This window comes from Nyctibius grandis, chromosome 19 (genome assembly GCF_013368605.1).
Source record: "Nyctibius grandis isolate bNycGra1 chromosome 19, bNycGra1.pri, whole genome shotgun sequence".
Lineage (NCBI taxonomy): Eukaryota > Metazoa > Chordata > Aves > Nyctibiiformes > Nyctibiidae > Nyctibius > Nyctibius grandis.
In genome coordinates this window covers 8513296-8535543 of record NC_090676.1, presented here as the reverse complement: position 1 = coordinate 8535543, position 22248 = coordinate 8513296, and positions in this window count along the sequence as shown.

Below are 22248 nucleotides of genomic sequence, written 5' to 3'. Positions count from 1 at the left end.
AAGGAAGGCAGCGTGGCCTCACGGGGAAACATGATCAAATTCCACTTGTATTTGATGAGGGAAATTACCAAAGAAATAGCATGCTTTTGACCAAGACCAACTTTTCCACTTCCTCTCCAGCTCATCCCTGTGAAAGACACGAGTACAACTCCAAAAAATATCATTATGTCTTTGACCTTTACAAACAAAACAGAAAAACAAACCAGAGTCAGAGGCCACTCTTAAACAATGCTTAGGTTTGAGCCAGTCATTGCTTTCTGTTTGAAAAGGGAGAGTAATCTCCGCAAATGCCCAAACTAGTTATGTGTGTAGATACGGAGGAGCAGGTGGAGCACTGCCACCAAAACCATCACCCAGTCCAGGTATCAAAAAGCAGCTTGTGTCCATTACTTGTGATGGTCACCTGCACTAAACAATTAAGCAGTTAATTGTTTTTCTAAAGGACAAAAATGAGGGTGATGATGTGATACCCAAAGAGGTGTTATTTGTTCTTCCTGGTCTCATAATTCTTCTGGTTTCTATCTGGTAACAATTTGGTATGAGGACCATCTCAGAAAGAGAGCACCTTGTTGTTTCATTTGGGAGCTGAAAAGGAATGCCTTTGCTGGTGTGTGGACAGAACTGACTCTTCTATTGTATACGTTAGGGTGGGGTTTTTTTCTTTAAGCACTTAGGGAAAGAGAGGAGGAATTATCTTCCAGAGGGCAATTCAAAAGAAATCTATTTCTCTCCATATGGGGAACCTAACCTTTAGTTCCCAAACTGGGCATATGAATTTGGGCAGTTTCATATGACCACCTCTCCTCTAGTCATCCTCTGCTGATTTTTGTACAGTTTCTATTTATAGTTTCCTGGATGTCATGGACGTCTTGTTTGACCTTCTGCATAACAGGAGGCCATGGAATTTCACCCAGTTTTCACTGTAATAAACTCATCTTGACAACAGCATGGTGGCTGCTGCATAACATTAAAGAGAAACACGTTTAGAAATGCACAGCTAAGGTCCCACGTGCCTGAGAAGGAATGGGCTGGATAGAAGAACGCCCACAGGTAGTACTTAAGATGATCAAGGTAGACACAGCTTAAAGAGCCACTACGCAGTCCTGTCCAAGACCCACTGCAGTCCTTGGAAGTGGATACTGCAATGCGCTCATAGTAATCCTAACATGGGTCGTCGTGGGGAAGCATGAAAAGATTCTCTCAAATGAGTAGGAATATGCATATAGCACTGGGAGAGGCACACCGAACCCACTATCCAGACCTGGATAACTGTCTGTACAAACAAAAAACAAGGAAGCCTTCCAGAACAAGCAGGGCCCCGGGCATCCAGAACACCTGGTGGTTTGGCATACCATTAGAGAGCTTAGATAAACAGTTCTAAAAGTATTCTGGGGCCAGGGAGAGGATTCCCAGAATCTCATGTGGCATTTAGAATGGATCTTGTGCCGTACATTTGTGTCTAGTGACATAAAAGGTCCCACTTTCAGAGGGGGAGATGGGCACACTCTTCATAGCGAGTACAGCAGGCTGTCAACCCAACGGCTGGTCTGTTTTACCTCCAGTGGAAAGAGGTCTTGGCTGGAACCCAGCTAAATAGCAGAGAGGTTAAATACAGAAAGATAACCATTTTAAGCCAAAAACCCCCAAAACATCCAAAACCCAAAATGAATCTAAACAAGCCAAAGTAATTTGTAACCTATTTTATGGTGCTTTTATGATTACTGTTACTGTTTAATATTTATAGTGTAGTAGCGGTGACAAACAGATCTGAAAACTCACTGTGCAAACTAGCTACTGTGCAAATATGGATCCAGTCAGGATGTCTTCGGAGTCGTATTTGCTAGTACATACATGAATTGCAAAAAAACCCAGCTCAAAATTACCTGCTGAAACTTTCTTTCAAGATGCCTATTAATGTCAGTGGACTTTCTGGGACTTGTGGCGCAATCAGGTATTGGAGAGTGGCTGGATTTTGAAGTGGTCAGCTTTTCAAAGGGGACAAAGTGCTCATCCACCATCAAACAAAATAAATAAGGCAAAAGCTAAGGCCAGCCTTAGACCATCCATGCCATCGGCCAGCTCATGGGGCTGAGCTGATTTCACCACAGTGGATCTTTGCCAGGCTAAAACAAAGAAACCACAGAACTCATGGGCAGCCGCTGCAAGGAGGCGGGGGCCGTTCAAGAGCTGTGGAGTATATACCCCGCTCCCTGGATCGCAGGCTACGTGCTCCCAGAATGCCCGGGTGTTTGAACTGCATGGCGTAAATGAAAGCACAGGGAAATGAGTTACAAGAAATCAGCACGCCGTGAACAAAACTAACAAGAAACAAAAAGGCTAGAGCAGCTGATAAATGCCTCAAGTGCAAGGGGCTGATTCATACAAACAAAACCAAATCTAAGGATTTTGAAAGAGAAGGAAAAAGGAGGAAAAGGAAGACAGAGCTAAGTTCTAGTTAATATTCTTGCTGTATTTAAACTAGACATTGTATACTGGAGAGGGCTGAAGAAAGAGCTGAGAAGAACTTTCTTGCCCAACTTAAAAAACTTTTACCTCTTCCTAAGATCTCACAATAATATTCCAGACAGGAATGTATTTCCTTTATCATAAATATTATCTAATGATTCTCACGTGGGACTGAACTCTCTTTTGTATTCCCAGAAGCAAGTGATACTGGACAAATAACTGAGCTGAACTGTGCCTCAGTTTCTCTTCCCACAAAATGGGGGAATATCACCTTTTATAAAGCACTTACAGCTCTTTGGAAGAAGTCCAGGTTAACTGTGTAAGTTTAAAACACAGTTATTTATATTAAATAATTCATTAAGCCAGCCTGTGTGTTGCTATTTTCTCCCCACCCCGAGCTCATAGAGGAACATTCTGAAAAATCCGCATCTTGAACAATCAATAACGAAGTTACATGTAAAGTCTGTGTTTCATAAAAGATCATTCAGCCTCCTGCTAGTGGGGGATGGAAAGCAGTTTGTCAGGGAAGAACATATTGGGGGATGAATTTTCCCTCCCCTGTACAAAGTTCAGTTTTCCCTGAATTTTGTAGCTGAGGAAGAGGCCTGTCATGAACCATGTCCCTTTGGGGCTGCATAGAAGATACTCATGCAAACCTAGATGGTGAGCACAGATGAATAAAACCTCTTCATACATGTTTTACTAACAGAGGGACCTGTCCACTGTCTTAGCATGTGGAACGAATTTAGAAACCATATTAACATACTCATCAAAAAGAAGGTGAGCAGCAAAGCCACTGGTTTTTGCATTGTCCCTCCTCCTCCCAGCAGGTATGTGGACAAACACACATTTTATACAGTTAGTCTGTACTGGTGAAACTCTGGGGAAAATACAGACCATGCGCTGGGTTCTGAAGGTCAACATATTAGGATCGCAATGTAGCCAAGAAGAAAGAATAGGCAGGGGTTTCTTACACTAGTTGGTATCTGGCCTCTTCTTTTTACAGCACGGAAAAAACTGGACTCAAAGGGAAAGCCCAGTCATTTACACAGAGCGCCTCCCAAATACGGATCCTCACAGCAATAACAAAAGTGAAACACTCTCCCCTCCTCAGGAGATGGCTTCACGTCTCTGAGCAGAGATGAGAAATTCTCCTTACTGAACAGAAATCTTGTCCTAATGGGAGCATGTCACACTTCAATGGGACACAGTCACACTTCAATGTCATGACAATGGGGGGATACATCACCTTCACACCTCCTGTTTTGCCGGATGTATCTAGCAATGCCTGCTGCCCTTTTCCATGTGCAGATCTCATTTGGAATGGGGATGCAACTGATGCTGTTACCTTCTCATTCTGATCCTGTGCACTTGTTAAAGCCAACCCCAGCACATTGGGATGGAGACCTAACCTCCACCAGTGCTGTTTAGAATATATCAAAGTGCTCCTCTCTGGGCAGTATTCATTTCTTGACCAAGACTACTGACTTCTTCACATGCTAAAAAAATTATACAGAAACAGTGGGTCAGGAATTCTGTTCCCTCTGTGTTCTGGGTTAACCAGCAGTGCCCACACCTATGTGCCCAGGGTAGATGATTGTCATCCATGACATGCCCTTGCTATAAGGCTTTGGTGGTCTGCTTTACTAAGGAGAACTGAACTTTAATTCCACTGTTGCAGTCTGCCTCCCCTGGTCTACTGGATCTGAACCAGAAAACACTTTCACCAAAAATGACCTTGGAAAAAGCATTCTTCCTTTATCCGGTCAAGAGAAAAGCTAGTAAACCAATAAAATTTTTGGAATGAACCACCACTAGGACACTTCCCAGAGGCCAAATGTGCACAGATGTTACACATCTGCACAACCCAGTCAGACAGCCCTTCCAGCAATATCTATTTGTTGATAAAGTACTACAGTTACAAAACCAGCTTAAATGATGGAGTTTGTTCTCTTTGATCAGGTTTCACTGCTTTGTTCTAGCTGGTTGTTCAGAAGTCTTTCACATCTATGGACATTTCTGTGGGGATTATTTTCTACTGCACCAAGACTATTTTCTAACTGACAGGACACCTTCTTTCCTTTCTACTGTGCGTTATTTCCAAAGCAAGCAGTGATCTGAGTGAACAAACAAGCAATATTTTTCTGGAAGGAGACCAAAGAACTGATGGCTAGACACTTCAAGGTTTCTACAAGCAGAACTGAAACTAGCATTATCACTGGACATAAGATCAGAGCGGCAGTGATTCACAGCTCCATGCTCTAACTTAGGCCTCCCTGTCTCAGATGAACACATTAATTGTCATTCTGCAACAGAATCTCATGAAGCGATGTGCTCCTCCACCTATGCACCCAGCAAGCATTCAAACAGTGCCACAGAAGCGTGGCCTGCGGGATGTGAGGCTGAGGATGGAGGATGGCAAGGCCAAGCCTGGCAATTTGCTGGAACGGGGCTTCATTTCATTCTTTGCAGAAAGGCACATGCTAATCACAGAGTGTAGTATTGTACTTTAAAGATTAACATGATTCTCATCATAGGCAGATATGATCTTCCACATGATGGACTTTTCCAGCTTCCTACAGATTGATTCTAATTGGAAAAGGTAAGATTTTATATCCTCTGAAAAATCCATTTGTTACCATTAACCCTGATAACCCTGGCCCACCTTAGGACACGCAGCCATGCCAGCATGCTTTTCAAACTCACTGAGTTGTTGTTACGGGGAGATCCAAGCTTAATTACTCATGGAGGAAGTATAACATTTTTGTGCCCAAACTTTGGAAGCGATGTTTTGTACATGTGTAGGAGTTCTGAGAGGAATTCACTGGGATAGAATACCTTAGGCACTTCAGAAAGTTCTGTTCTGTTTTACTCTAGTCCAAAAAAATTAGTCACATAAATTTGTTAAGTTCAGAGGCTGGGGTTGAGACCTGACGAACTGTTTGAATGACAGTCTGAAAAACGTCAGTGTTCAAAGGGTAGAAACTACCTGAAAAACAAGTTAAAAAAGGCAGTATCAAGGGTTTCATTCCATGGTAGAGCAGAGTTATGTGTTGGCAAGTGGCCCATATGGGTCTTAGGCTGGGTTTCCGATAAAGCAGCGAGGAGGAGAATGGGGGAGGCTTGTACTGGAGTTCCAGAGGAAGAACAACTGGCTGGAAAGAAGCAGATGCACAGATAAATTGGACCAGCAAGCCCTCACTCTGCTAAGATGCCTGAAGCCCAGGTTGCCTGAAAGGGGGAAACTATGGCCCCACTTCAGAACAAACAAAGAAGTGAAAAGGCCTTGGGCTGGGCCGTGCCTCGTGAAAATCACAACAATGTATTTTTAAGCTAAACAAAAAAAAACCAAAAAGAAAGAAAAAGGAACAAGGAGAAGTCAGTCCACCCACTCAGCCAATCCTTTCACACAAAACACTAACAGCATGGAGATGGGGGCAAAACATATTTATTTTTAGTGCTGCTGTTTGCTTACCAACTGCAGCTCTCACAAATACGGGGTCGCTGAGGTAAGAGACAGGTTGCATTCTTTCAGCAAAGACCCCATCCATGTGGAACTTGCTTCCCTTCTGGGTCCTGACATGAGCACAAATTTCAGAGATTTGGGAAGACTGACTGAAATTCTCTCCTTTCTCCAAAGGACCTAACCTCAGAGTCCAGCAGATCTGATAGAAATTCCCATTTAAACAGAAGTGAGCAGAACTGCAGTTCTGGACTTACTGGGGCCTTTAACACAAAACGGATGGCAGAGAGCTAAGGGAAGAACGGAGGGATGAAATCCAGACGGACAATGAAGCCCTACTGACACTTAGGGATGCTGAATGAAAAATCTCCCCTCAATTATCTTTTAGCGTTTAAGTTAGAGAGTCTGGAGAGGGACCCACTGCAGAACTGAGATGAGATGGTCTTCAGTTCCAAGAATATCTGGCATCCTTTGGAGGGAGGAGGAGGTTCCTCGGACAGATGTCACCAAGAAGCTTTTGCCTGAATCCCAGAATGATAATAATGCCATGGGGGATGCTGAAGGAAACAACCTAAACTGTAACAGGTCTGCATTAGGAGCAGATAACACTCAAACCAGTGTTGGCACATCTCTTTGCTCTTAGGTGCATGAATGAATGGGAAAGACATAAAAGGAGGGAGGCCAGAGCTGTCCTAACAATTAGTGCTGTGCCCAAAGGAGCGGATGTGAGCATGAGGAAAAGATTATGCAACAGACCCTTACCAACACTGGAGTGTGAACAAACAGGGTGCCCTCCTCACTCTGAACTTTCCCCACCCACTGTAATGCACCATTTCAGCCAAGAAACTCAGATGCATGTGTGGCAGCATTCACCAAGTCACAGGCTGTGTACAGTTGCTCTTCCTTCTCCTTTTCCCTCGCTGGAGGCCCCTGCCTTCGCTGAGAAGCCTTTTCCTTTCCTCATTTTTTGAGTCGCTGACCTAAGAGCTTCCTTTTTTTTTTTTCCCAGTGAAAATATAGTGAAGAGGAGTAGCCCAAGCCTGACTCTGGGGAATAGGGGTGGGTACATTACCAGAAGCCTCTGTGAGACTCAGACAGTTCCCCCATGACCATGATTCTCCCATGTGATGGTTTCCAAGGGAATACAGAGAAGAAGTCCAGGCAATAACAAGGGGGGATTAATGATGAAAATTGTGTTACTGGGGTCTGTGTGACTTCAGTGTCTGGTTTTATTTGAATCTCAAACCAAAGGGAAGGGATAGGGAAGGACAGGGAAGATGTACTGCAGCCTGGTACCATCTGCCAAGGAAAAGGGTTCTGCCTGGAGCAGGAGCAGGAAGAATTCCCCTAAGGATGAAGAAAACAGCTTATCCGCAGGAGATCCGAAACCAAATTAATGCGTGCTCACCTCAGTGCTACTGCCTCTCAGTGCTTTCAGATACACAAAAGAGAGGGGGGAAAAGGCAAGGTGCGTCTGTCAAAACTGGTAGTGCTATGCCCAGCAGAATGGAATTGAGCACAAAGAACACAGGACTGGAAAGTATTCCCGTGTCCTGAGTCAGGCTCCTGCTATTACCTGCAGGCACAACATGAGCTAGCTAGCTGCAGACTCGTCCTGTACGTCCAAGTACACTTTAGTCCTGTATATATGTTCTTCCTATACTCATAGGTCAATTAGTGGTCAGGTAGAATGACACCACTGCCTTTCCTTTGAGCCCCCCAACATGTGTAAGAAGGAGCTAACTTGCAGGGCAAGGAGAAAAGCTAAGGGGGAAATGCCAGCCATGAGACTTGGTCCAAAAAAGTTGGAAATCGCATCCAGCTCAATTTCTAATTTTAGTCACTTTCTGAGGCTGTCAAACACAACATACTATTTTGCTCACCAAACCACAAATTTAGAAAGTGGCTAAATCCTAAGGAGAGTATGATACTGCTCTCATCTGTGCATACAGCAATCACACGCACACCAGGGACATCAGGTGGGTGGTGACTTCTGTGAAAGAACAGCTCTAGCCTATGTTACTTACCATGGTCTCATCCCTTCTCCTCCCTGCTGCTGAAGCTTCAGAGTAGGCCATGTGTAGCAGATAACTCCTCTTATTTGTTTACCTTCCCTTTTGTCATCCTTCAGAACAGTGGGAGGGAGGCCACAAACTCTGTCACCCTTGCCAATAAATGGCTCTAGAGTGCTAATGACCTTGGGGCCCAGCTGATCTGGATCAGACTGGAATGAGCCAACTGGAGCAACTGGGAAAGCTTATATGGCATCATCTGTCATCTTCGGCTTGTGTTTGTCCTGAGCCAAAGTTATGCAAATAGCTCATGATCTGAGGCCAGTGACAGACCATTACTCACAGGCTGGCCTCTCTCATCACTGAAGTCTGAACTCTTCATTCATCACCTGCTTTGACAGCTCTTTTTGGTCAAATGGAGGAACACTTTGCCATAGGATACTACCCTAGTCAGAATTGGACAGCACTCGTGCATCAGATGTATGTGTGAGGATTAGAAACATCCTCAAGTCATTAAGGAGAAATAAAAATATTACTGTTCTGCTACGGTGCTTACCAAGATGTCTCAAGTTATAGAGATGCTTCCTCTTTCATACTGGGGTAGCTTCACGTTTACCACAGGGTAAAAGTAAGCACACAAGGCAAACCACAGCACAGATGATATGCAGCAAGTTCACACCTTACCTTACCCCACAGTAACATATTCCTATCTCCATACCCTTAGAAATAATTATTTTTAATACCCCCTTAGGATTTTTTAAGAATACATTATGCTGTCTAGAAGAAGTTTAAAATGTGGCGATCTATTACACTTCGTGTGCTCTGACTTTTTGAAAGCAATGACTACGAGGTAAGTGGTACCTTTCAAATATCTTGGTCCCATCTTGCAGCAGTATTCTGTGACCCCCAAAGACCTGTGGGATTCATGACTTTTTTTGTAGAGGTGAAAGCTACGCCTAATTAATTCCCTGTGTGGATGCTAATTTGGAATCCACTTTGGAAGTGAGTTAAATTAATTTGCATTACAACACTTATATCCTGGAACAGTATCCATGCCACTGAGGAGTAGCAATCTATTTAAAATTCATACACAGACTGAATCCAAATTAATGACTCTGTATAGACAAATAACTTTTACTCAGCCACAGGGAGAAAAAAAAAAAACCAGCACATAACTTGTTTCCCAAATAATTTTCATAGGTAACTCTAAACCTCTCGAACCAGAGGCCTGCCACGGCTGCGTGGGGCAGGCAAGGGCAGCGTGGTCAGCCCCGACCTGTTGACAGCTGCTCCTGCAATTCCATCGCGCCCCGGAGCAGCTCCTGCCACCCCGGCCCCGGGCTGCCCCTGCCCGGCCCGGCTGGGCCCCGCACGACCCCCACACCCCTGCGCCACTCCAGCCCTTCCCACCCCGCCTCGCCTCGGCAGGATCCCGACCCCGCGGCCCCGCACCGTTCCGTGTCGGTCGCGCCCCGCAGCCGCCGCTCCCCGCGGAGCCCGCCGGGCCGGCGCGGCAGCACCCTCTCCCGTCCCCTCTCCCGTCCCGGCGCGGCCGCCGCAGCCAGGCCCCGGGGCACAACCAGCCCCCTCGGCCGGCTACTGCTTGCCCCCCCGCGGTGCTTGAACCCAGGGCCTTGCGGGCCCGGCGCTGGCGGCGGTGCCGAGCTGCCCCCGCGGCTCCCCCCGCAGCGGGCCCGGCCCAGCCCCGCGCCGGCCCGCGGAGGGGATTTCCCTCGGCCCGGCTCCACTCGGCTTCTTGTAACCAGAACCACATGACCGTGAGTGGTGAGGCTGCTTACTGTTACTGCAATTAAGTGTGTTGGTAACTGAAACTGCATCACCTAATTAGAGCAGCACGAAGAGCAACTCCCTGCACCGCGACGCCCAGGGCTCGGCCGCGCCGCCGAGACACGGCCCGGGCCTCGCACTGCCGAGCCCCATCCAGGCCCCGGCCCTGCCGCCGCCCTCCTGCCCGCCAGGCCGGGGGCTGCTGCGGGGGTCTGGCTCCGGGGCTCCTCCAGCAGGACCCCCAGCCGCTGGGCTTGCCGGCTATCACAGCCCTGCTGGCACAGACATTTACTGTGGTGGTGCTACACCCAGATCTGGACCCGGCAAAGTCAGTGGAATTCAGGAGTACGTGTACGCGCACGCACGCACACGCAGCCCCTCGAGTTGCACGCTCACACCCACGCTGGCACTTGTGTTCTGCTGCTTCCCATCCACGCAGGACAGCAGCGTTTGTTACTCACCGGAAAACACGAGTGACACATGAGTTCTGGGGCTTTTTGCACTTGCAGGCTGACATCCCCTCCCCCTCCAGACGTGGGAATCTGATGGTACATGTGCTTTCACTTTTGCATTCAACTGACCTACATTGTAAGCAGTCACTTGGTAACACATGGCTTTCCCAGCTGATTTTGAGTCCAGACTTTCAAAAACAAAGCAGTGTCTTAATGCTTCTAACGTCCCTGCTGCCGCCGCACGCATGCCATCATTCAGGCAATCCCTCTTACAGAAACCTGCTGTTCTCGTTACGCTTATCCTTGACATCAGTTCTGGCTTGGAGCCTGATCATGATGAAAAAAATATTGTGAGTGTGCTTGCAAGCATTCACATTATCAGAAGGAAAGGAGGATGTGGAACAGTTAAATCCAAAATATGCTCAAACGCAAAACGAATGGATTAAGGCACCTCCCAATAGTGCACACTCTGCATATACTGTACCGCCAGTCTTGGATGTTCACAGGAGCATGTGGCATGAACTGTTCACATAATCAGTTCAGCTTGAGTCTGCACGATGGTTAAGTTATAATCAATAGTAAGCGAGTTAGTAATAAACTGAACAAGTAGCTTGTTTGGTGACAGTCTGTAACTGCCATAGCTTGGAGCGCTGCGGCATTCCAGTGAAACGCCAGCACAATTTGGGAAGAAGAAAAAGGAAACACAACTGCGCAGCTGTGCATTGTGTACGGCTCAGATCTGGCAGCTCTTAACAGGAAATGGGAAGAAGAGTCTTAATTTTCGCGTAGTGTTTCCCACACCATTTGAAAATCTACTGAGTCTTGGAGCGCAGGCAAATTTACACAGCAATTCTGCAGCGGTAGAGCTTCAAAGGCAGCTTCTCTCCGTGAGTAAGCCTCACATTTGCATGTGCAAACAGCACTAACACATCCAAAACACAGGCCCGAGTTTTCAGAACTGCATGCGTGCTTTTATGCAGCCGGTATGCACATAAAATTACTGTAATTGTACTTCCATATTAAAGGTATGTACCAACCCTTTTAATTTGTATAGAGATCACTGTTTAATTACCTGCACTATGCTATAATCTAACTTCAAGAAAAGTTGTGCTGTGCAGCATATGCAGGTGTTTAAACACATATGTATATACTGCTTGTAAATATGAGTATTAGCTGATGTATTCAGTGTATGCAAAGAAAGTAAAGAAGTCTAGGGTCTGCATAGTACTGCATACAAAAATTAAAATAAATCAGTACCCCAACGGAGCCTGCTTTTACAAAATATTTATTGTAGGGAGAGTTATGTGCACTGTGCCACTCAACATCTCTAACGTGTTTTTTTTTTTTTGGATAGAGAAATTAGAGCTGAAGTAGAGGGCACCATTTTTCTTGGCTGGGAAAACACCTCCAGCGTTCTGCACGATAATTCTTACCTGCAATCATACACACACGTAGTAGGAAGAGAATTACTGAGATTTGTACAGAAAACAAAGGACATTTCTGTACTTTTCTGTGAGTCCATAACAGCTCCACGATCATACAGAAACCCAGTAACTGTTGATGTTATGCTTGGTAAGGCTGAAATTAGAAGATCACTCATTTCAAGAGATGACACTGATCCACCTAAACCACACTGAGGAAACAATCCCTTATTTTAAACCCTGCAATTGATACTTGTGCATCCAAATATTAAACAATCACTTTCTTTTGTCCTCATCTGAAGTGCTCTGAAACATTAAAGGTGTTTCATACCACCTCAGCAAAGCCATCGTGGACAATATTCTTAGCCCATTCTCAGTGGAGAGAGACAGGCATAGACTACTGCTCTTGCAATACAGTTCCCAGGCTGCAGCTCCTCTCTTAATGCTCTTTGTTGGCTCTTCAGGAATTGAAGGGCAAGGCTGCCTTTCCAGAACTAGTTATCCAGTTCCCACTTCTGAAACATAAGAAAAAAAGTATTTTCCGTACTGGTCAGCAATAAACCACAGCACGTCCGATATCCTGCCTCCTGCTGTAACCCCACACCCAGCAGTTCAGACATCCCCTCACTCAAGCACCTTTACTATTGTGCAATGGTACAGACGGGGAAAATAATTCTTTCTTAACTCTAGCAGTTGAACTCTTTGCACTCTGCAGCATGAGACTGGATCATACTGTTCATTATCTTATCCTCCTCAACTACACGTTACTAATGGTCTAAAAATTAGCCAGGCCTTCTGTAAAAATCCACCCACTCAGCTGGTACCTTTGACTCAGTTGAATGGCAGTGTTGGGGTTGACACATTCAAAAACCCCCATATATCCCCCTAGTGCACAAACAACGCACACGCTTACAGAACCAGTTGGTCAGGGACCGACTTGTGCACTATATGTTAGTACTGCACCCAACACAACTGGGTTCTGTTGAACAGCTGGGACTCCTAAACACCATTATAACGCATACAAATGATTTAAATGCATGCTGAGGTGTATTGGAGGGTATTTTCCAGTTTCAGCATACAATCATATATGACAATTTAACTTAGCAAGGTGCTGACCACTCCCAGTATGAAGCTTAGCACTATAGACTTTACTGGGAGATAAAGACGTCTGGTGTTCTAGCAGCATGCAAAACTAAATCTCTTTTTTTCAAAACTAAGCTGCAAACAAGTTCATTTCAAAGCACAGCCCTTCAGCTTCAGCAGATTCCCTCACACTGAGCAGGGAGTTCAAGCATAACATAACACTCTATACCCTGTAAAAAACAGTTGTTCTTCAGGCCCAGAAACTAAAACATCAGCTCTGTCACTGGCAATTAAATACAGCAAGAATTTCAAAGAATTACTGTATTCAACACAATTAAACAAAGAAAACATCTAAGCAGCCAATGAGAATACAAGTTTTGACATCTTTTGTCTTGACAGTGCTTCTCCAGGTGTGTTCCCCGGTCCATTTTAAACTTTGTGGTGACATATACAACAGAAAAAAAAAAGATTGTTTACTTTGGACCTGATATTCATGGCACTTGGAAAGCTCAAACACTTGGGCAAAAATACAACAGTGCATAAAAATAATGTAATTTCAGGAAAAAAATGCAACATCTGATGAGCCATTCAAAAGTACAGTTGCAGCAGTTACCACAAAACAACCATATACAGCTTGAACCTCTAGAGGAGTAAAGGTTTTTCATCTTGCTCAGAGGTCCACATGAAGAAGTGATTAATATGCTAGAAAATGCTCGGGGTCCAGATGCAATGTGCAAAGAAATCAGCCAGAGGGTTTTCTCGTGCATAGGAGAGATTCCTCCTGATCAGGGGTAAGGGGCTCACTGACAGTGGACAGCTGGACATCAGACTTGCTCTGTAGCCTTCAGCCTCCCTGGCTAAGCAGTACTTTTTTCTTTTACTAAATTTGGCTAATGTCCATGTGTAGAAGGGAGCCTGCTCTTTTCTATCTTTTTGTTTGAAGTGAAGTTACTACCTTATTAGACTCATTTGGAAAAATAACAGTCTGAATAGGCTGAAAAACTGGTCTCTGGAATTGCCCCCAGGCCTCTGGGTAAGTCACACAAAAGGAATGGGTCTTCAGATTGCTTCATTTGGGACAAAGATACCCGTCATTAGCTGAAGCTGAACAACACCCAAAACTGCTCTATGACTGATAAAGACGTTCAATATGGTAGGTGAGGGGAAAGGGCAGGGCCTGTGCTGTCTGGACAGGGTGTTGGTTGGTCCATACTGATTTCCTGTAACCCAAAGGGCTCCACTTCTCCTTTCCTTCTCACGGCTTTTGTCTAACAGGAAAGCTGCTTCTATGCCTTGTTTGGACACTGCTGAGGGCAGGCCAGTTGCATAAGCCTTAAGGGTACCTCTAGTACCTTCATCTGCCCCCTTCCTCATGAGATGTGTGCTCATTGCCTCTTTTCCTTCCTCTTCTTCATTTCCTTGCTGTTGCAGAAGAACAAACACTAAGTGAGTGGGGAAAGCGTCCAGAAAGGAACTTCAGACAGGGAAGCATCCAGTGGTCCCTCTGCTATGGGTAACATTTACGGAACCTGCTGTTAATCAGAGATGATGTTTCTCAGTGCAGCGTCATACATCCCCTGTTGCTGCCTATTACTTAATCTTTGCTTCCTCAAATGGCACCCAGAATTGGGTAACAGCTTTCCTGAAGGTGACAGAAGCAAGGAAAAGATAGCACTTCAATGATAAAAATGAAAAGTTTATCAACAGGGACTTTGACCCACATCCACTAATGAAAGAAGAAAGAAGTGGTTGAGTAGGTTCTAGGGAATGTGAAGTGGATTCAGCAGAACTAGCTTGAGTTTTGCATAGACTCAACCCTTTCACAGAGTTGATCCTCCTCTTACCTGTCTGCCTTCCTGAGCTCACTAGACACAAACAAGCAAATTCACAATTAAATTATGCCATTTTTTTCCTCAAGTGACTAGCCATTTTTTGGCAGATCCATTTTGGGACAGTTAGCTCAAGATGGAGAGTATCAGACAACCATGAGACAGGTATTGCTACCCTAAAAAAACTCCACTGAGAGCAGGCTCAGCAGCCTGTCTCTTATCACTGATGATAGCATTATGTTATTAAGGACCAGTAAACATCTGACATTCTTTGTGCTCCTGAATGGAGATTAAAACTTTCCAAAAGTGCTTTGACGTGCAGTATGTTGTTAATACATAAAAGTGCTATGTGCAAGTATAAATCTTCCTGATTGTAGACTAGGAAGCTTTGGGACTTTTCTAGGTGACAAGGACATTCAAGGATGTTGCCCTTGGTCTACTGACATTCAAACTGCCAAACGTATTTTCCAGATGAGCATTAATTTATGGACCTATATTCCAAATCCAAATCCAAATCCTAATTCCACCAAAGTCATATTTCTGATTTATTAAACGAATTTGTTAAATGTTAAGAGAAAAGGATGGAAGGAGATACACTCCCTGCAGTTCTGCTGTGGCTTTGTGTGCCATTTACTGCTCTTCTCCAGCTTTAATGGCTCAACTGTCCCCACATAAGGAATGTCATGTTTTGCTTTGTGCAACTGATTCCCCCAGAGAAGGTACACAGTATGCTCTGTCGTGGTGACTTTACTGTTAGTTTTGTGTTCTTTAGTAAAAAAGAAAAGCCTATTCTGTCAATATGAGTTTCCACTTTACATTTAGAAGAAAACTGTTTTTCACAAGGTTTTCCAGTGCAACACTTTACAGAAATGCACTGGAACGCTGAGGAAGATGAAGTGCATGAGGTGCACACCCACTACAAACACAAGCAAAATTTAGTTCTTGATCTGGAAACACATGAAGAAAGTGCCACAATAAGTAGGATAATGGTTTGAAGGACAAATTAGCTCCTCTGTGACAGCAACAGTAAGTGAGAAATTAAATGGTGTATTTCCATATGTACACACACAAAGGAAAATGACTGCCATCAGGTCCAGCATCAAATGGCTAATCCTCTCTTGCAAAGCCCTTGACAACAGATAATCTGTGCCAATTTACATGTACCCCATGCATAAACTCTTCTCCATTTTAAATTCTTTTTTCTACACAGCTAGGTCTGGCAAGAAAACAGCACCTTTGAAATAAAAAAGAAGGGGTGAATTTTGAACAGATATGACAGAAAACATTGGAACTGGGTTCTTTCTTCAGGCCAACATCCTCAGTGGGCTTTGAGGAAGTGGGGAAAGTACATCTTTACTCTCAGGAGGACTATGGAAAGGGAAACATTGAAGGCATCTCTTCTCAAGACTAAGAGTAGTAAACTCTAGTATGTAGAATAGCCCCTTGGTTGCCAGCAGCTCTAGGCAGAAGAGGGAAGCATTTAAACGCACATAGCTTTTGGTTCCTTGCACTTATTCATCAAGAATGTCTTCCCAGGCTTTAGAATTTAGAGCCTTATAATGGTTTTTATTAGCAAACTTGGGAATAGTGCATTGTATAGAAGCCAAAGCCACAGCAGAATAAAATAAGTCTTACCAACAGGAGTAAATATGAAGTACCCCTACAAGCCAGACACATCTCAGAGCAGCTGCTTGTTATTTTTCTTTGGCATGTATTTTTTTGGATATGAGACACCTACATCTTCCTAACCCCAAACAGACAGAGGAACAGAACACACTGTGCCTATTGTGGGCCAAATCCTCTGCTGACATAAATCAGATTCTCTCCATTGAAACCAATAGAGCTGTTGCGGTTGATACAGATTTGGACTCTGACCTCTTACACCAGCCTCTCACGCATCTGAGAGATGGCTTCCCTTAACAGATTTCACTATGCTTCACAAAAGAGCACAGGTCTAAACAAAGAGTTTACAGTCTACAAGCAGGCAGGATCAGTTGCTAATGAGGATACTACACAAGAGCCTGTGGGTTTTTAAATTAATTTTTAGGTTTAGAACAGATTTTCCCAATATTCAAGACTCTGGAGAGACAGCAGTTGGCAATATAACTTGGAATCCGATAAAACTAATCCTTCAAGTATGTATGTCTCACTGACAGACTCAGTTTGAATCAGTATTGCCTTTACTTTACAATAAGAAAACAATAAAATAAGAGACCATAATGTACAAACTCGTTATTTCCTATATAAACAGGTAGCTTTTTTACCACAACCTCAGTACAAAGACTTCCTAGGTTTAAAGATACAGTGCACAGATATATTTGTTAAATTCCTGCTGGTCAAAGAGGAAGCTGTCAGACTATTTGCATTTTTATTATTGCTTTTGAAAACACTGAGATCTTGCTTAAACAGAAGTCGGGTCTGGCTTTAAGCTACTGAGACTCATGCTGCCAAGAATATGAAAAGAAAGATCTATATTTGAGGACAGATACGAGATCTAACATCTTTTGGCCTAGAAAACAGACGGGAAGAAATAGTAAGAGGTCATCCTGCTCATCCCAACAGCTATGGTTGCTTATGTGAATGTCTGTTCAGGAGTTAAGCGAGGTCTGTTGGTGTGCTGCAATCATTCTGGCAGGATCTTGGCAGCATTTCCAAAACTATTAATTAGCAGATTACTCATCAGTGGAGCTAGGGCATCCTGTAAACTGATGCCCCATTGACCCTGCTGAATTAATTTTCCATAAATAAAATCCAAACCTCAGAGATTTTAGTGGTCTCCACAGGACAGATTTTTTCCATTAATTTTCACAGTTAAAGCAACTTTTCAAAATGGTATAAAAACACCTGCTCCGCACTTAACAGGCAAAATAGCCCAAAAGTGGGTCTTACACAGAGTCTTCCATACCACCTGTACGTCACTGAAACGAATATGAAATACTCAGGTAAACATGTCAATGCATTTGCAGGCTTCTGTAGTTTGCTTGCAGCCTTGAACATTAGAATCTAGTTTGTTTAGAGGGGAAATGTTGACAAGGACACTGGGATTTACTCCCTGTTTATTTAAAAAGTAAAAGAGGACTTTTAACTTCTACCTGATGGGCAGATGGATTGATCTTGCAGAGCATCTGCCGAGTAGCACACACAGCTGGGCAGCACGTTCTTTTTACCATATTGTGGATGCAGCACAGGATACAAAGCTGAGCAAAATTTCACTTATACAACTGGTGGTTAATTCTGTGCCAACAGTAATTAGCTTCTGTAAAGAGTTTATAACAAGAAACCACAAAACAGTTTTATTCTGATGAAACTGATGGGAAAAACCCATGTGCGTCTGTCCATGGGGTGTGAGCTCCAAGGCTTGGCAGGAGAATTGAGACGCAGGCTTTCAGGCCAAAGGCAAAAAATGCTTCACTGAGCTGCAGAGCTGCATCCTTTTTAATACTTACTTGTATTAAAGCAGCATCTCTAGTCCTAGTGAAGGATCTGGGCTGCTGGTATTACGAATGAAGCAGCTAAATAGAAGTAGGACCTTGCTCCCAAGCGTGCACAGTCTAGGGCCCGGATTTGGCCAACACTGACACTTAAGCTACATATTTAGTATATTTATGCCAAGGAGATTGGTGTCAAAATTAGGTGAAATTTTACAGAATCGGTGTCTTAGCCAATTATTAATAAAAACAAGGTACTAATTAATAGCATTGATCTTAAAAGAGCAGGGCATGTATGCTTATCTCTGCAGGTGGGGCTAGTTGTATTAATTTCAGTGGGATTACATCCATTTAGAAAACTAGAGAAACTGTTCCTAGTTTGTAGCATAAAGGCTTGGATTAACATCTGCATTCACATCAAAAGTATGCTGAAACAGGGATTCTGTTCCGTTCTCTTTCTGGTAGCATATAGAAGCCCCTGTCAAAGGGGCTCACTGCACTAAGCACTGGGCAAATACCGAGCTCCTTATCCTACAGTGGAGACAGATAAAGGGCAAGAAGGGAAAGGAGCCATGAAGTTAACTCTAGCTAGCTACCTGTGGCCACACGTCAGGTGGGCGCTGGGAATAGAGACCAGGTCACCCGTATCATGGTTGTCATTAAAACACTTCAATAGCTGATTTTACAAAAAAACAAAGTGAGGACATAAAAATACTTCATATAATCTAGGTTTCTTGGAGAAAGCCTACTGAAAAACAGGTTCTTGCCAGACTTAGAGAGCTCAAAAGCACATTGGATTAGGGAGAGTGGACGTTAACAAGGCTGGAAATTCCTGGTAGAGGAAACCACTTCAGGAAGCAAGTACGACTGAGCTGCACTGGGGAAGAAACTCTCTACTCTTACGGCTGCACCATGGAGGGATTGCACAAGCAGTGTGCTCCTGTTGTAACTGTGCTCGAGGCAGTGCTCACGCACTGCCATCTCTGGCAGGGTGCTGCCTCAGTACTCCTTACAGGTCTTAACAGTGGAGTTTTATTGCCACTGCCTTCAAGAAACCACGTTCTTAGTTCGTTCCCTCTCAGCCTGACAATCTACACTGTCTTTTGTATAAGATCCTATGTTAACTGATCTATTGATTGTTGGGTAAATCACCAGCCCTCCCTTCTGCTCTGTCAACTCACCTCTCTTTGAGGATATGAGGTATGTATGAGCACTGCAAAGGCCAAAACCCAAGTGCCAGGCTGGTCAATAGCAAGGCACTGAATAACAAATGAATAACATCAAAGTTAATTATTTTCAGTTCTATCACATAGAGCAACAGTCTGCCATACTAACCATAAACATGCTGAGGTTATCTGAATAGACCATCCTGTAAAGATGAAAGTGCAAGAGGAGCTGGTTTCTTTAAAGTAGTGTGCCTTTGAATGTATCTATGCATCAAAAATGGGGGAAGCAGTGATTGCAGCATGTGCCGATTTACCTGTGCTAGGCTAATACAGCTTGGAAACAATAGCAGCAAAAATGTGGCAATGTGGGTCTAACAGCCAGTATGTACCCAGAGTCTTTCAGAGTTTGTAATCTGGTTACTAGCACGTTAAAGACCTCTCAGTTGCATCTCTGTGGCTGTTGTTATTCATCCTAATTAGATTAATCTAGCAGAGATATTTTTGCACATGCTACAAGTGCACCTTCATTTTCCTGGGTGGAGTACATGCATGCAGGGGAAGGTGTGAATACAAATCCTAAGTTTCTCCCAAAGTGCAGATGGGACAAGCTACTTCATCCCAGTAGTGCAGAAGTTTAGCAGTTCCATGATGGAGCAGCGTACAGCAGCTCATCTCGTAATTTCATGGAATAATCCCTGGCACCGTACAAAAGAAAAATCTTGACTGAAGCTTGTAATAACTTTGCCGTAACTTCTGGATACATGCATCTTTCTTAATGAAAAAAGGAAGTGGGCAGCGTGGTAAAGTAAATGTATGATTAACTACTCAGGAGATGTGGGTTCAGTACTTGGTTTTTCCTGACCAAGTTCTATCACCAGCTCTTGTCATTATATTCAAATTATTTCCCCTCCTTCTATTTCTTTTCTCACTGTTTCTGTTTCATTCATTCATGCTGTAGTGTCTCTTGACGTGTTTTGAACAGTACATAGCAACAGGGTCCCAGACTCAGTCTGGGATTTTTGGGCATAACTGCAGTAGAAATAAACAGTAATTCAAATTTGATATTGTTCCTTGGAGTACATGCACTCTCTGCCAATTTAAAACGGCAAGAAAAAAGAGCTTTTGTTTTTCTACAGTCTTCTGTGTCTCAGGAGAACAGCAGGTGATTAGATCCTTGGGTTCTGTACTAGTGCTCAGAGCAGAAAGGTTGCAATTCAAGACTCCTCCTGGTAACTTGTACCGTTGTTCATGGGAAAGCCAGCTCAGTCCTGTGCTTCTGTATGCCATCATAAGCAGCACTGCACAATCATTCAAAATTTGTCAATGTTGCAAACACACTCCAGGTGTAAACATCTTCTGTCCAACATCCACAATGGCCCTATAAACTAAGTTCAGAAATAACTTTACATGACAGCAGTGGAACAGAGAAAGCTAGTCCTGGACTATTAGTCATTGGCTTGTTGCTATCAGATTTTACTAACAAGAGGTGGCACTGGTACCTTGTTGTTCTGAAACTACTGGAAAGTCATTAGCTGTGATTCCAAAGCCAAAACCTACTGCATTCCCTTTTAACATCAGCCAAGAGAGCATGATTAAAAAAGATGTATAATTAAAAAAGATTTAACAGGAAACTGAAGAGAACCTCTAATCAGTCTAACTCTGGGCTTTGTTCCACAGAGAAAATAAAACAGAAAGGCTTTATCCTTGGTACGTTCTAAACAGTAAGTGTCACCAGTAAGCATGTGAGGAAAAGAGGGTGAGAAGCAGCAAATGACAGAGTCCCTGAAGGTACAGAACAGGCTTCTCCCATCTCTTCAGCTTCCAGGAGAGAGGGAGGGCCCCGTGTCTTTATCCTGCTGGAGGCATTCTGCCTGTGGGGAGAGAGCATCTTCAGTTGCTATCCCATGAAAGGAACTATGCTCAGCTCCTGGGAGGGATCATTTTGCCTGTCAGGGAAACATCAGCGTTAGCTCTGGGGAACAAGATCATCCTGCGTCATTCAAGGGAGGCTCCTTGTTCGGCCCTCAGAGAGAGGGAGGGATCAGCCTTCTGCCCTCCAGTAACCTCCTCCAGCTCAGTGCGGATGCTCTGTGTACAGCCACGTCCCAGTCCTCCAGACAGAAGAATGGGCCAGCCTTCAAGGAGAAGGGAGCAGACACAGGCAGAATGGATAAACTTGAGGACAGATTTTAGTTACAGAATCATTAAATACTCCACTGACTTAAAAGCTTGAAATAAACTATGTGGAGCCACTAGGTTCAGATCCTGCAAGATAAGGGACCATGGACTGTGTATGGGCCTGTCTCATGACATTAGTCCAGCACTTAAGGCATATCCCTGTTCCTTGTTGCAGTTACTTGCTAAAAAAAAAAACAAACAACCACCAGCCCAGATTCCTCAAAAGAACTTTGGAAGAAGCGAAGAAGAGACTGATGCTAAGCAGCCCAGCACCAGCTCAACCCTTGCTGTGCCTTCCCAAGTTCAGTAAGCTGTGTAGCTCCCCGTGAGAGGCAGCCATCGTCACTGTGGCTCAGAGCTGATACGGACAATCTGCACTGGTTCAAGCAGAGGGGATTCCTCACTGGAGTAAACATTACGTGGCAGGTTGCAGGGCTTCTACACACTTCTGTGCTGCTTTGTCGTGTTGGTGGCATTCCAACCTGCTGACTGACAGAACTTCAGAAACTTGGTTAGGGTTACCAGCTAGTCAGTCCTCTGTTAATCTTCATTGTGCAACACGTGTCTAGGACGTTACTGCTGGATTTTCATTATCCTTTTGCTAAGATATATCACTGTGCAGGAAGCAGCTTTTGGGATAGATGGGGAATGATGCTGAAGATTTGAAGGGAGAAGAGTGCTAAAATATACTGTCGTGATGTTTCTGAGTAAATAAAGATAAGAACGATGGAAGCTTCTCTGGCAGGGACATGAGCAGAGCCTCAGCAAATTAGTTTAGCACTAGAAAACTGACATGGAATGGAAACAAGGCATTCAAAGCAAGGATGTGCTTTAACTAGGCACAAAGCTGAAGTTATTTAAGAAAAAGAAGCGGAGTTGGTTCCAGAGTAGCTAATTCTTTTCTCCTTATCTTCCCTTGGCAGAGGCTAGCTGCTTGAAGACCACTTGATGTATGCCTGCTG